The following is a 15,225-nucleotide window of genomic DNA, read 5'->3' on the forward strand; positions in this document are numbered from 1 at the left end:
AGCTCGTGAAGCTCGACAAGCCGGCTAGAGACTCGATGAACAAAAAATCCACACGGCCTTTGCTAAAAAAATAGCAATATACTTTCTTCGTTCACTATTATCAGATGTTCTAACTTTTTTCTAATTCGGATGCATGTAGACGCAATTTTGTGTGTATGTTCACTCATTTTGGTCCGTATGTAGTCCATATTAAAATATCGAAAATATCTTATACTATTTGTGAAGAGTATTAATTAAGACCAATAGTTCACAATTATATAACATGATATAGACATTGCACCCACTCATAACATAGTCTATCAAGTCGACATAAAGTCCCAGCAAAAGTAGTAAGACTACTCGATGCATTAATGCCCGTCAATTGAACAGGTCTAAATGTGGACAAATTTGAACATGTGAGAGGACCCACTAGGTCCAGCTGAAAGAAATATGCCCTAGAGGCAATAATAAAGTTGTTATTTTATTTTCTTATATCATGATAAATGTTTATTATTCATGTTAGAATTGTATTATCCGAAAACTTAGTACATGTGTGAATATATAGACAAACAGAGTGTCACTAGTATGCCTATACTTGACTAGCTCATTGAATCAAAGATGGTTAGGTTTCCTAACCATAGACATGAGTTTTCATTTGATTAACGGGATCACATCATTAGAGAATGATGTGATTGACTTGACCCATTCCGTTAGCTTAGCATTTGATCGTTTAGTATATTGATATTGCTTTCTTCATAACTTATACATGTTCCTATAACTATGAGATTATGCAACTCCCAAATACCGGAGGAACACTTTGTGTGCTACAAAGCGTCACAACGTAACTGGGTGATTATAAAGGTGCTCTACAGGTGTCTCCGATGGTACTTGTTGAGTTGGCATAGATCGAGATTAGGATTTGTCACTCCGATTGTCAGAGAGATATCTCTGGGCCCTCTCGGTAATGCACATCACTATAAGCCTTGCAAGTAATGTAACTAATGAATTAGTTGCGGGATGATGCATTACGGTACGAGTAAAGAGACTTGCCAATAACGAGATTGAACTAGGTATTGAGATACCGATGATCAAATCTCGGGCAATTCACATACCGATGACAAAGGGAACAACGTATGTTGTTATGCGGTTTGACCGATAAAGATCTTCGTAGAATATGTGGGAGCCAATATGAGCATCCAGGTTCCGCTATTGGTTATTGACCGAAGACGTGTCTCGGTCATGTCTACATAGTTCTCAAACCCGTAGGGTCCGCACGCTTAACGTTCGGTGACGATCGGTAATATGAGTTTATGTGTTTTGATGTACCGAAGGTAGTTTGGTGTCCCGGATATGATCACGGACATGACGAGGAGTCTCGAAATGGTCGAGACATAAAGATCGATATATTGGATGACTATGTTTGGACTTCGGAAGAGTTCCGAGTGACTTTGGACAAATACCGGAGTACCGGGGGGTTACCGGAACCCCCCGGGGAGTGTAATGAGCCTCATGGGCCTTAGTGGAGAGAGGAAGGGGCGACCAGGGCAGGCCGCGCGCCCCCTCCCCATCTAGTCTGAATTGGACAAGGAAGGGGGGCGGCGCCCCCCCTTTTTCCTTCCCCCTCTCCCCTCCTTCCTTCCCTCTTACTCCTACTCTTGGAAGGGGTGGAATCCTACTCCCGGTGGGAGTACGACTCCCCTTGGGGCGCGCCTAGGAGGCCGGCCTCCTTATATACGGGGGAGGGGGGCACCCCATAGACACACAAGTTGATCATTGATCACTTAGCCGTGTGCGGTGCCCCTCTCCACCATTATCCACCTCGGTCATATCGTCGTAGTGCTTAGGCGAATCCCTGCGCCGGTAGCTTCATGATCACCATCATCACGCCATCGTGCTGACGAAACTATCCCTCGAAGCTCTACTGGATCGTGAGTTCGTGGGATGTCGCCGAGCTGAACGTGTGCAGATCACGAAGGTGCCATACGTTCGGTACTAGGATCGGTCGATCGTGAAGACGTACGACTATATCAACCGCGTTGCCATAACGCTTCCGCTTACAGTCTACAAGGGTACGTGGACGACACTCTCCCCTCTCGTTGCTATGCATCACCATGATCTTGCGTGTGCGTAGGATTTTTTTTGAAATTACTATGTTACCCAACAGTGGCATCCGAGCCAAGTTTATGCGTAGATGTTATATGCACGAGTAGAACACAAGTGAGTTGTGGGAGATAATAGTCATACTGCTTACCAGCATGTAATACTTTGATTCGGCGGTATTGTTGGATGAAGCGGCCCGGACCGACATTATGCTTTATCTTACGCAAGACTGGTTCTACCTACATGCTTCACACACAGGTGGCTGGCGGGTGTCAGTTTCTCCAACTTTAGTTGAATCGAATGTGGCTACGCCCGGTCCTTGTGAAGGTTAAAACAACACATACTTGACGAAAAATCATTGTGGTTTTGATGCGTAGGTAAGAACGGTTCTTGCTCAGCCCATAGCAGCCACGTAATACTTGCAACAACAAAGTAGAGGACGTCTAACTTGTTTTTGCAGGGCTTGTTGTGATGTGATATGGTCAAGACATGATGAGATATAAGTTGTTGTATGAGATGATCATGTTTTGTCGAAGTTATCAGCAATTGGCAGGAGCCATATGGTTGTCGCTGTTGGGGAACATAGTAATTTCAAAAAAATCCGACGCACACGCAAGATCATGGTGATGCATAGAAATGAGAGGGAAGAGTTTTGTCTACGTACCCTCGTAGACCGTAAGCAGAAGCGTTATGACAATGCGGTTGATGTAGTCGTACGTCTTCACGATCGACCCATCCTAGTACCGAACGTACGGCACCTCCATGATCTGCACACGTTCAGCTCAGCGACGTCCCACAAACTCATGATCCAGTAGAGCTTCGACGGATAGCTTCATCAGCACGACGGCATGATGACGGTGATGATGAAGCTACCGGCGCAGGGCTTCGCCTAAGCACTACGATGATATGACCGAGGTGGGTTATGGTGGAGGGGGGCACCGCACACGGCTAAAAGATCAATGATCAACTTGTATCCATGGGGTGCCCCCCTCCCCCGTATATAAAGGAGTGGAGGAGGGGAGGGGCCGACCCTCTCTATGGCGCGCCCTAGGGGAGTCCTACTCCCACCGGGAGTAGGATTCCCCCCTTTCCTTAGTAGGAGTAGGAGAGGAAGGGAAGGAGGAGTAGGAGAGAAGGAAAGCCCCCCCCCCAAACCCTTTCCAATTCGGCCTCCTGCCCAAGGGGGGCGCACCAACCCCTTGTGGGCTGGTGTGCTTCCTTCTTATTGCCCATAAGGCCCATAACTTCTCCTGGGGGGTTCCGATAACCTCCCGGTACTCCAGAAAAATGTCCAAATTAAACCACTCAGAACCCTTCCGATATCCAAACATAGTCATCCAATATATCGATCTTTATGTCTCGACCATTTCGAGACTCCTCTTCATGTCCGTGATCATATCCGGGACTCTGAACTACCTTCGGTACATCAAAACACATAAACTCATAATACCGATCATCACCGAACGTTAAGCATGCGGACCCTACGAGTTCAAGAACTATGTAGACATGACCGAGAATCATGTCCGATCAATAACCAATAGCGGAACATGGATGCTCATATTGGTTCCTACATATTCTACGAAGATCTTTCTGGGTCAAACCGCATAACAACATAAGTTGTTCCCTTTGTCATCGGTATGTTACTTGCCCGGGATTCGATCGTCGGTATCTCAATAGCTAGTTCAATCTCGTTACCGGCAAGTCTCTTTACTCGTTCCGTAATGCATCATCCCACAACTAACTCATTAATCACATTGCTTGCAAGGCTTATAGTGATGTGCATTACCGAGAGGACCCAGAGATACCTCTCCGACAATCGGAGTGACAAATCCTAATCTCGATCTATGCCAACTCAACAAGTACCATCGGAGACACCTGTAGAGCACCTTTATAATCACTCAGTTACGTTGTGACGTTTGGTAGCACACAAAGTGTTCCTCCGGTATTAGGGAGTTGCATAATCGCATAGTCATAGGAACATGTATAAGTCATAAGAAAGCAATAGCAACATACTAAACGATCAAGTGCTAAGCTAACGGAATGGATCAAGTCAATCACATCATTCTCTAATGATGTGATCCCGTTAATCAAATGACAACTCATGTCCATGGCTAGGAAACTTAACCATCTTTGATTCAACGAGCTAGTAAAGTAGAGGCATACTAGTGACACTCTGTTTGTCTATGTATTCACACATGTACTAAGTTTTCGGTTAATACAATTCTAGCATGAATAATAAACATTTATCATGATATAAGGAAATATAAATAACAACTTTATTATTGCCTCTAGGGCATATTTCCTTCAGTCTCCCACTTGCACTAGAGTCAATAATCTAGATCACATCACCATGTGAATAACACCAATAGTTCACATCACCATGTGATTAACACCAATAGTTCACATGACCATGTGATTAACACCCAAAGTTCACATCACCATGTGACCAATACCCGAAGGGTTTACTAGAGTCAATAATCTAGTTCACATTGCTATGTGATTAACACCTAAAGATTACTTAGGTGTGATCATGTTTTTCTTGTGCGAGAAGTATAGTCAACGGGTCTGCCATATTCAAATCTGTAAGTATTTTGCAAATTTCTATGTCTACAATGCTCTGCATGGAGCTACTCTAGCTAATTGCTCCCACTTTCAATATGTATCCAGATTGAGACGCAGAGTCATCTGGATCAGTGTCAAAGCTTGCATCGAGGTAACTCTTTGTGACGAACTCTTTATCACCTCCATAACCGAGAAATATTTCCTTAGTCCTCTAAGGATAATTTTGATCAATGTCCAGTGATCTACTCCTAGATCACTATTGTACTCCCTTGCCAAACTCAGGGCAGGGTATATAATAGGTCTGGTCTATTGCATGGCGTACTTTATAGAACCTATGACTGAGGCATAGGGAATGACTTTCATTCTCTTTCTATTTTCTGCCGTGGTCGGGATTCGAGTCTTACTCAATTTCACACCTTTGCAACACAGGCAAGAACTCTTTCTTTGACTGTTACATTTTGAACCACTTCAAAATCTTGTCAAGGTATGTACTCATTGAAAATCTTATCAAGCGTCTTGATCTATCTCAATAGATCTTGATGCTCAATGTGTAAGTAGCTTTACTGAAGTCTTTCTTTTGAAGAACTCCTTTCAAACACTCCTTTATGCTTTCTGGAAAATTCTACATCATTTCTGATCAACAATATGTCACTCACATATACTTATCAGAAAGGTTGTAGTGCTCCCACTCACTTTCTTGTAAATACAGGCTTCACCGCAAGTCCGTATAAAACTATATGCTTTGATAAACTTATCAAAGCGTATATTCCAACTCTGAGATGCTTGCACCAGTCCATAGATGGATCACTAGAGCTTGCACATTTTGTTAGAACCTTTAGGATTGACAAAACCTTCTTGTTGCATCATATACAACTTATTCTTTAAGAAATCCATTAAGGAATGAAGCTTTGACATCCATTTGCTAGATTTCATAAAATGTGGCAATTTGCTAACATGATTCGGACAGACTTAAGCATCGCTACGAGTGAGAAAAAATCATCGTAGTCAACACCTTGAACTTTGTCAAAAACCTTTTTCGACAAGTCTAGATTTGTAGATAGTAACACTACTATCAGCGTTCGTATTCCTCTTGAAGAACCATTTATTTTTTGTACGGCTTGCCGAACATCAGGCAAGTCAATCAAAATTTACACTTTGTTCTCATACATGGATCCCATCTCAGATTTCATGGCCTCAAGCCATTTCGCGGAATCTGGGCTCATCATCGCTTCCTCATAGTTCGTAGGTTCGTCATGGTCAAGTAACATGAACTCTAGAATAGGATTACCATACCACTATGGTGCGGAACATACTCTGGTTGACCTATGAGGTTCGGTAGTAACTTGATCTGAAGCTTCATGATCATCATCGTTAACTTCCTCACTAATTTGTGTAAGCATCACTGGAACTAATTTCTGTGATGAACTACTATCCAATTCAGGAGAAGGTACAATTACCTCATCAAGTTCTACTTTCCTCCCACTCACTTCTTTTGAGAGAAACTCCTTCTCTAGAAAGGATCCATTCTTAGCAACGAATATCTTGCCTTCGAATCTGTGATAAAAGGTGTACCCAACTGTCTCCTTTGGGTATCCTATGAAGACACATTTCTCCGATTTGGGTTTGAGCTTATCAGGATGAAACTTTTTCACATAAGCATCATAACCCCAAACTTTAAGAAACGACAACTTTCTCTCCATTGTTCCGGAGAACGGAGTCTTAGTCATCTTGCCCATGAGGCATGGTTGCAAGCACCGACCGATTCATAATTAAGTGATTCCAAAAACCCATCAACATGGATTTTCTTCATGCGCTTTACACCAATATGACCTAAACGGCAGTGCCACAAATAAGTTGCACTATCATTATTAACTTTGCATATTTTGGCTTCAATATTATGAATATGTGTATCACTACGATCGAGATTCAATAAACCATTCACCTTGGGTGTATGACCATTGAAGGTTTTATTCATGTAAATAGAACAACAACTATTCTCTGACTTTAAATGAATAACCTTATTGCAATAAACATGATCAAATCATATTCATGCTTAACGCAAATGCCAAATAACATTTATTTAGGTTCAACACTAATCCCGAAAGTATAGGGAGTGTGCGATGATGATCATATCAATCTTGGAACCACTTCCAACACACATCGTCACTTCACCCTCAACTAGTTTCTGTTCATTTTGCAACTCCCGTTTCGAGTTACTACTCTTTAGTAACTAAACCAGTATCAAATACCGAGGGGCTGCTATAAACACTAGTAAGGTACACATCAATGATATGTATATCAAATATACCTTTATTCACTTTGCCATCCTTCTTATCCGCCAAGTATCTAGGGGCAGTTCCACTTCCAGTGAACATTTCCTTTGCAGTAGAAGCACTCAGTTTCAGGCTTGAGTCTAGCTTTGGGTTTCTTCATGGGAGTGACAACTTGTTTGTCATTCTTCTTGAAGTTCCCTTTCTATTCTTTTGCCCTTTTTTCTTGAAACTAGTGGTCTTGTAAACCATCAACACTTGATGCTTTTTCTTGATTTCTACCTTCGCCAATTTCAACATCGCGAAGAGCTAGGGAATTTCTTTCATCATCCCTTGCATATTATAGTTCATCACGAAGTTCTAGTAACTTGGTGATAGTGACTAGAGAACTTTGTCAATTACTATCTTATCTGGAAGATTAACTCCCACTTGATTCAAGCAATTGTAGTACTGATGTCTACTACACAACCTTCTTCTTGTAGATGTTGTTGGGCCTCCAAGTGCAGAGGTTTGTAGGACAGCAGCAAATTTCCCTCAAGTGGATGACCTAAGGTTTATCAATCCATAGGAGGCATAGGATGAAGATGGTCTCTCTCAAGCAACCCTGCAACCAAATAACAAAGAGTCTCTTGTGTCCCCAACACACCCAATACAATGGTAAATTGTATAGGTGCACTAGTTCGGTGAAGAGATGGTGATACAAGTGCAATATGGATAGTAGATATAGGTTTTTGTAATCTGAAAATATAAAAACAGCAAGGTAACTAGTGATAAAAGTGAGCACAAACGGTATTGCAATGGTAGGAAACAAGGCATAGGGTTCATACTTTCACTAGTGCAAGTTCTCTCAACAATAATAACATAATTGGACCATATAACTATCCCTCAACATGCAACAAAGAGTCACTCCAAAGCCACTAATAGCGGAGAACAAATGAACAGATTATGGTAGGGTACGAAACCACCTCAAAGTTATCCTTTCTGCTCGATCTATTCAAGAGTTCGTAGTAAAATAACACGAAGCTATTATTTCCGTTCAATCTATCATAGAGTTCATACTAGAATAACACCTTAAGACACAAATCAACCAAAACCCTAATGTCACCTAGATACTCCATTGTCACCTCAAGTATCCGTGGGCATGATTATATGATATGCATCACACAATCTCAGATTCATCTATTCAACCAACACAAAGTACTTCAAAGAGTGCCCCAAAGTTTCTACCGGAGAGTCAAGACGAAAACGTGTGCCAACCCCTATGCATAGGTTCATGGGCGGAACCCGCAAGTTGATCACCAAAACATACATCAAGTGGATCATGTGATATCCCATTGTCACCACAGATAAGCACGGCAAGACATACATCAAGTGTTCTCAAATCCTTAAAGACTCAATCCGATAAGATAACTTCAAAGGGAAAACTCAATCCATTACAAGAGAGTAGAGGGGGACAAACATCATAAGATCCAACTATAATAGCAAAGCTCGCGATACATCAAGATCGTGCCATAGAGAGAGAACACGAGAGAGTTTGATCAAACACATAGCTACTGGTACATACCCTCAGCCCCGAGGGTGATCTACTCCCTCCTTGTCATGGATAGCACCGGGATGATGAAGATGGCCATCAGTGAGGGATCCCCCCTCCGGCAGGGTGCCGGAACGGGCTCCTGAGAGGTTTTTGGTGGCTACAGAGGCTTGCGGCGGCGGAACTCCCGATCTATCTTGTTGTTCGATGGTTTTAGGGTATATGGGAATATATAGGTGAAAGAAGTCGGTCGGGGGAGCCTCGAGGGGCCCACGAGGGTGGAGGGCGCGCCCAGGGGGGTGGGTGCGCCCCTATCTCGTGGCCTTCTCGACGCTTCCCTGGCTTGCACTCCAAGTTCCCGGGATTGCGTTTGTTCCAAAAATAAGTTTTCTGAAGGTTTCATTCCGTTTGGACTCCGTTTGATATTCCTTTTCTTCGAAACACTGAAATAGGCAATAAAACAACAATATGGGCTGGGCCTCCGGTTAATAGGTTAGTCCCAAAAGTAATATAAAAGTGTATAATAAAGGCCGTAATCATTCAAAACAAATAATAAAATAGCATGAATGCTTCATAAATTATAGATACGTTGGAGACGTATCAGCATCCCCGAGCTTAATTCCTGCTCGTCCTCGAGTAGGTAAATGATAAAAGAAAGAATTTATGAAGTGTGAATGCTAGAAGGTGCACAAGTTTGATTAATGATAATTTCAATCACCTTTTCTAGCAAGATTATATGTCATAACAGTAGTTTATCTCATAAAACTCATCAAGATCAAGTAATAAGCTATTCACATGTTAAAGCATAGACCATAAACTTTCTTGAAAACTAGCAAACTTCATTCTTGGTCATCAAACAATTACAATTCATTTTATTTTTAGGAAGGGTCTATGTCATAGCTTTGATTTAGCAAACTCCACATACTCAACTATCATATAGTCTTCTACAATTGCTAACACTCACGCAATACTTATGGTTATGGAGTTTTAATCAGACACTGAGAAAGATAGGGGCTTATAGTGTTGCCTCCCAACGTATTCACCTTTGGGTGATGTCAACAATAATAGTTCATGCTAACTTACATCCAATTGCATATATATATATATCAGGATCTTTCCAACATGAGGTGCTTGCCAAAGGATAAAATGAAAAAGGGAAAGGTGAAGATAACCTTGACTCTTGCATAAAATAAAAGACATAAATTAAAAGATAGGCCCTTCACAGAGGGAAGCAGAGGTTGTCATGTGCTTTTATGGTTGGATGCATAAAATCTTAATGCAAAAGAACGTCACTTTATATTGCCACTTGTATATGGACCTTTATTATGCAGTCTGTCGCTTTTATTGCTTCCATAACAAGATCGTATAAAGCTTATTTTATTCACACTAATAGATCATACATATTTAGAGAGCAATTTTTATTGCTTGCACCGATGACAACTTACTTGAAGGATCTTACTCAACCCATAGGTAGGTATAGTGGACTCTCATGGCAAAACTGGGTTTAAGGATATTTGGGAGCACAAGTAGTATCTCTACTTGGTGCAAGGAATTTGGCTAGCATGAGGGGGAAAGGCAAGCTCAACATGTTTGAATGATCCATGACAATATACTTTAACTAAGATGTGAGAAAACATAACCCATTACGTTGTCTTCCTTGTCCAACATCAACTCTTTAGCATGCCATACTTAATGAGTGCTCACAATTATAAAATATGTCTAAGATAATATATTTATATGTGAAATCTCTCTTCCTTCAATATTCTTTCATGAATTGTTCAAATGACCAATACAATGTTTGCTAACCTTTAATAAATTTACAACTTTACTTATTAGATGTGAAGTCATTACTCCCCATGGGATAAGCAAATGAAACATATATAATTTCAGATTTATGACATTCAACTCATTCAACCATTCACTCATAGGATATAAGTGAAGCACACGAGTAAGTGACAAACTACTCCAAAAATATATAAGTGAAGATCAATGAGTAGCTAAATAATTATGTAACTGTGTGAAGACTCTCTCTCAATAAAGAATTTCAGATCTTGGTATTTTATCCAAACAGCAAGCAAAACAAAATAAAATGACTTTGCAAGGATAGCACAACTCATGTGAAGAAGCAAAAACTGAGGTTCAACCAATACTAACCGATAGTTGTTGAAGAAGAAAGGTGGGATGCCTAACGGGGCATCCCCAAGCTTAGATGCTTGAGACTTCTTGAAATATTATCTTGGGGTGCCTTGGGCATCCCCAAGCTTGAACTTTTGTGTCTCCTTAATTCCTCTCATATCATGGTTTCTCTTTTTATCAAAAGCTTCATCCACACCAAACTCAACAAGAACTCGTGAGATAGGTTAGTATAAACCAATGCAAAACCTTATCATTTTCTACTGTAACAAATCACTAAAATTATTATTCAACATTGCATACTCTCCTATCCTCAAATAGAATCATTAAACAAGCAAACATATGCAAACAACGCAACCATAACAACAATCTTGAAAGTGCGTTATATCGACTAGAGGGGGGGTGAATAGGCGATTTTTATAAATTCTTCACTGAGGAATTTGCTGGTGAGGAAATTCCTAAATGAAGAACTACTAGCAGCGGAATAAGTACTCAGAAGTAAACATAACAGGATACAAGCATAGTCATCATGGCGAGATGAAGACAAACACAGAGTACAGAAAGCGTAAACACAAGATAACACAAGAATGAAGACGGACAGACTGAAGAAATTGATCTAAGGAAATTGAGAAAGTCTTGAGTCAAAGTCTTCAAACAGATATGAACAGGCACACAACAACAGACATGAGGAAATGAAAGAGTTGAGGAAATAGAACCAGTAGGCTTGGTGAAGACAATGATTTGGTAGACCAGTTCCAACTGCTGTCTCAGTTGTACATCTGGTTGGAGCGGCTGAGTATTTAAACTCGAGGACACCCAGTCCCGAACACACAGTCCTCACCATATTCTCCTTGAGCTAAGGTCACACAGACCTCGCCCAAACACTCGTGGTAAGTCTTCAGGTGTCTTCCGAACCTTCACAAACTCGGTCACTCGGCGATCCATAATTCCTCTTGGATGCTCTAGACCTTGATGCCTAACCGTCTGGAAGAAGCACAGTCTTCAAAGGAAACAAGCCTCGGATCCACACAGGATCAATCTCTTCAGTGATGCTCAATCACTTTGGGTTTGTAGGTGTTGGGTTTCATTTTCCTCACTTGATGATTTTCGCTCAAAGTCCTCGAAGGATGGGATGCTCTCAATTGACAAGTGTCAGTTTCTCTCGGAGCAGCCAACCAGCTAGTGGTTGATGGGGGCGGCTATTTATAGCCTAGGGAGCAGCCCGACATGATAAGACATAAATGCCCTTGTCTGATATGACCGTTAGGTGGGTAGATATTTTGGAACCGCTGGCGCATAGCACAGCAACGGTCGGAATTTTGACTATCAAAATCCTCAGGGCTATCATGTTCCTCACTATGCAGGTAATTCACACTGGTGAATTCCTAACTCCTCAGTCAGAACAAATTCCTTAGAGACCAGAAGAACTTCGTCTCTGTCAGTGAAGAATATGACTGAACTGTATGAGATTTCCAATGGCTTCACTCGAAGGGATTGGTAGGTGTAGGATTTTGAGTTGAGCATCACATGGAAATTTTTCCTTAGTATTTCCTCGACCCCCTTTAATAGTACGATGTTTCCTATGACTCAAGAAAGAGAAAATGAAACTACGAAAACAAAAGTCTTCACGCTTCATGTTCCTCGAACTAATACCAAGTCTTGAAGGTCACACCAATTTCTTCACTTTCAAAGTCTTCAGAAAGTCTTCAGATATACAAAGTCTTCAGACGAAGAACTTCATTTTTAGGGGTCGACTTTCTTTGCAAATATCAAACTCCTCATAGACTTATAGACCTGTGTACACTCACAAACGCATTAGTCCCTTAACCTATGAGTCTTCAATACACCAAAATCACTAAGGGGCACTAGATGCACTTACAATCTCCCCCTTTTTGGTGATTGATGACAATATAGGTTAAGTTTTCAACGGGGATAAACATGTGAAGTGTAAATACTGGTATTGAGGAATTTGATTGCAAGATATAGAAGAACTCCCCCTAAAGATGTGCATAGTGAGTAATTTGCTTTTGAAGCAATGCACACTTGAAGAGTATAATCATGGAGATCTCCTCCTATATCTTGCAACTCATACACGCATTTGATATATAATATGAAGAATTTGAAATGCATGATGAAATATGGTGACTGATGTAATTCAGCATGTGTGCATTAACATTAATGAGGAATAAGCATGCAGAAGAACACATCAAAAGTATCAGGTCACCATAGAGTTTAAGATTACAACTCGATCCAGCAAAGTCATTAGAAGAACAAGAGTTGTAACTTAGCAAAAAAACGCCCATATAAGATAGACCCGCTTGAAGACTAACTCAAATTTCTCCCCCTTTGTCATCGAATGACCAAAAGGGTTGAAACTGAGGACTAACGCCCCTGAAGAATATCATGAAGATGGAGGAGCGCCAGCGTTGTCAGGGTCTTGAGTCGATGTAGGGCCTGTTGCAGTGTCGTCCAAGTCTTCATGCTCGTCCATGGCGCGTGATGAAGAATATGAGCTAGCCACCACGGAGGGAACCTTGACCCTCTTGAATCTCTTCGGTGGAGGAGCAGACCAGTCAAAGTCTTCTTTGAAGCCCATTTGCTTCAGATCTTCTTCACCATATAGATGTGACAGAATAGCCCAGGTGCGATCAAACACTTCATGGAGGTAGTAGTGGTTTTTCTTCACTGCATTATGTGTGGAAGTCATGTTGTGACGAATAGAACTAAACTGACGCTTAACCCACTTGTGGTTGCGATCCACCTTCTGGTGAAGACTTATCAGCAATTCAGGATCAGTCAGCACACGAGGAGCAGTAGCTTGAGGACTTGTCTTGGTAGCATTGGCAGCAGTATCATGAGTGGCAGAGTCATCATTGGTGGAGTAAGATGTAGCTTTGCGGAACTGACCATCCAATGGACGAATGCCTTCATCGATCACGGCTGGTGACTTGCCCTTCTCATCAGATGAGGAAATTGTCCGCTTGAGGACTTCGATAGGGGGCAAGTAGCTGAGGTGATTTTGAAAATCAGCCTTGTAGTTGAGTGAAGACCTTGTTCTGAGGAATCTCATGATTCACGGCGCGTAAGGCTTCAGCTCAAATGGAGAAAGTGCAACATTCGCCAGAGTCCTCATGAAGAAATCATCATAATTGATGGGGATGCCATGCATGATAGCATATTCTTCATCATTCCAATAATTTCTTCATCGGATGAGTCATGGCCTTGATGGGACTCATGGTGTTCGTCAGAATGCGGTAGATTGTCCTTGGCACATAGAGCAATTCCTTCACGAGGAATTTGGTCCTTGGAGCCTGTCCTGGCTTCAGTGGCTTCATGAGCACTTGCATATAATGATCAATGAGTTCAGGCTCATCATACAGACAACGAGCACCGTCAAGTGGAGGACTGATTGGTAGGGCACGAAGCAATTCAGTGGCTGGTGCCTTGTAATGAGTGTTTCCAGTCATCCAGTCCAACACCCATGAGTTGACGTCAGCAGCATCGCCTGTGATATGCAAGGTTGCGTAGAACTGAAGAATAAGCTCTTCATTCCAATCAACTATGTCAGAGCAGAAATTGAGCAAGCCAGCATCATGAATCATTATGAGGACTTGAGAGAAACATGACATGGATTCCATGTCCACATGAGGAATATGCTCATGATCGAAGACTTTGTCCTTGTTGTAAAGCACTGAGGAATAGAAGTTTGCCTGGCTGGCAGTCCAGAAATGCTTCCTTCTAAGACGAGCATTGTCATAGGGGTTGAAGTCAGTGAAGAACACGTGCTCGCCGAAGAAATCATCAACCTTGAATTTTGGCTTCTTAGAGAAAGGATCCTTTGGCTTGGGCTGAGGAGTGTCAGTCAATTACAGCAGCACTTCAGGAATCGCAATCTCAGGTTCCTCAGGCTGAGGAATTTCAGGCTCTTCTTCAGCTTCAGCCTGGGTCGTCAATTCTTCATTGACAATTTCTTCAGCACTAGTGGCTGGAATTTCTTCATGAACACTTGGGGTTGCATGAGGTTCATCAGATCCTATTTGCACTTCAGTGGCGGCAGGGGACTGAGGAATAGCTTGAAGGGGAGTGAACATTGGAGAGTTGGGATGTTGACTGTCCCAAAATTCATCATTGAGCACAGGAGTGGTACAGCCAATGTCCACATCCTCCTCTTCAATTTCTTCAACACCTGCCTCTTCAGCACTAAACTGAGGCAAAGGTGAGGAAATGATTGGGGTTTAAGGGATCTCATCCACTTCAATTTCTTCGTCCAACTGCTCTGAAGAAGCAGCAGAAGGAGTTACTTCATCAGATTCATCAGGAATCACAGAGTCTTCACCAAAAGGAACAAGGTCCTTTGATGGCATTGATGAAACAGGAACGGCATCAATTGGATTGTGAATGGAACTGATCAGAGTCTTCATCTTCTTTGGAGCTGAAGAATTTGATGAAGCTGATGCCTTCCTTTTCTTCACAGCTGCATGTTCTGCAGCCTTGGTCTTCTTCGCATCTGATGCAGATGGAAGGATTGGAGTTGGTGTAGGCGCAGGAGGTGCAGAGGACATTGGTTCATTTTCCTCAGGCGCAACTGATGCAGTTGCCCTGACTTGTTCACTTTCTTCAGGCGCACCACTAGTGGATGCCCTGGCAATA

This window comes from Triticum aestivum, chromosome 2B, assembly GCF_018294505.1.
Source record: "Triticum aestivum cultivar Chinese Spring chromosome 2B, IWGSC CS RefSeq v2.1, whole genome shotgun sequence".
NCBI classification, from domain to species: Eukaryota; Viridiplantae; Streptophyta; class Magnoliopsida; order Poales; family Poaceae; genus Triticum; species Triticum aestivum.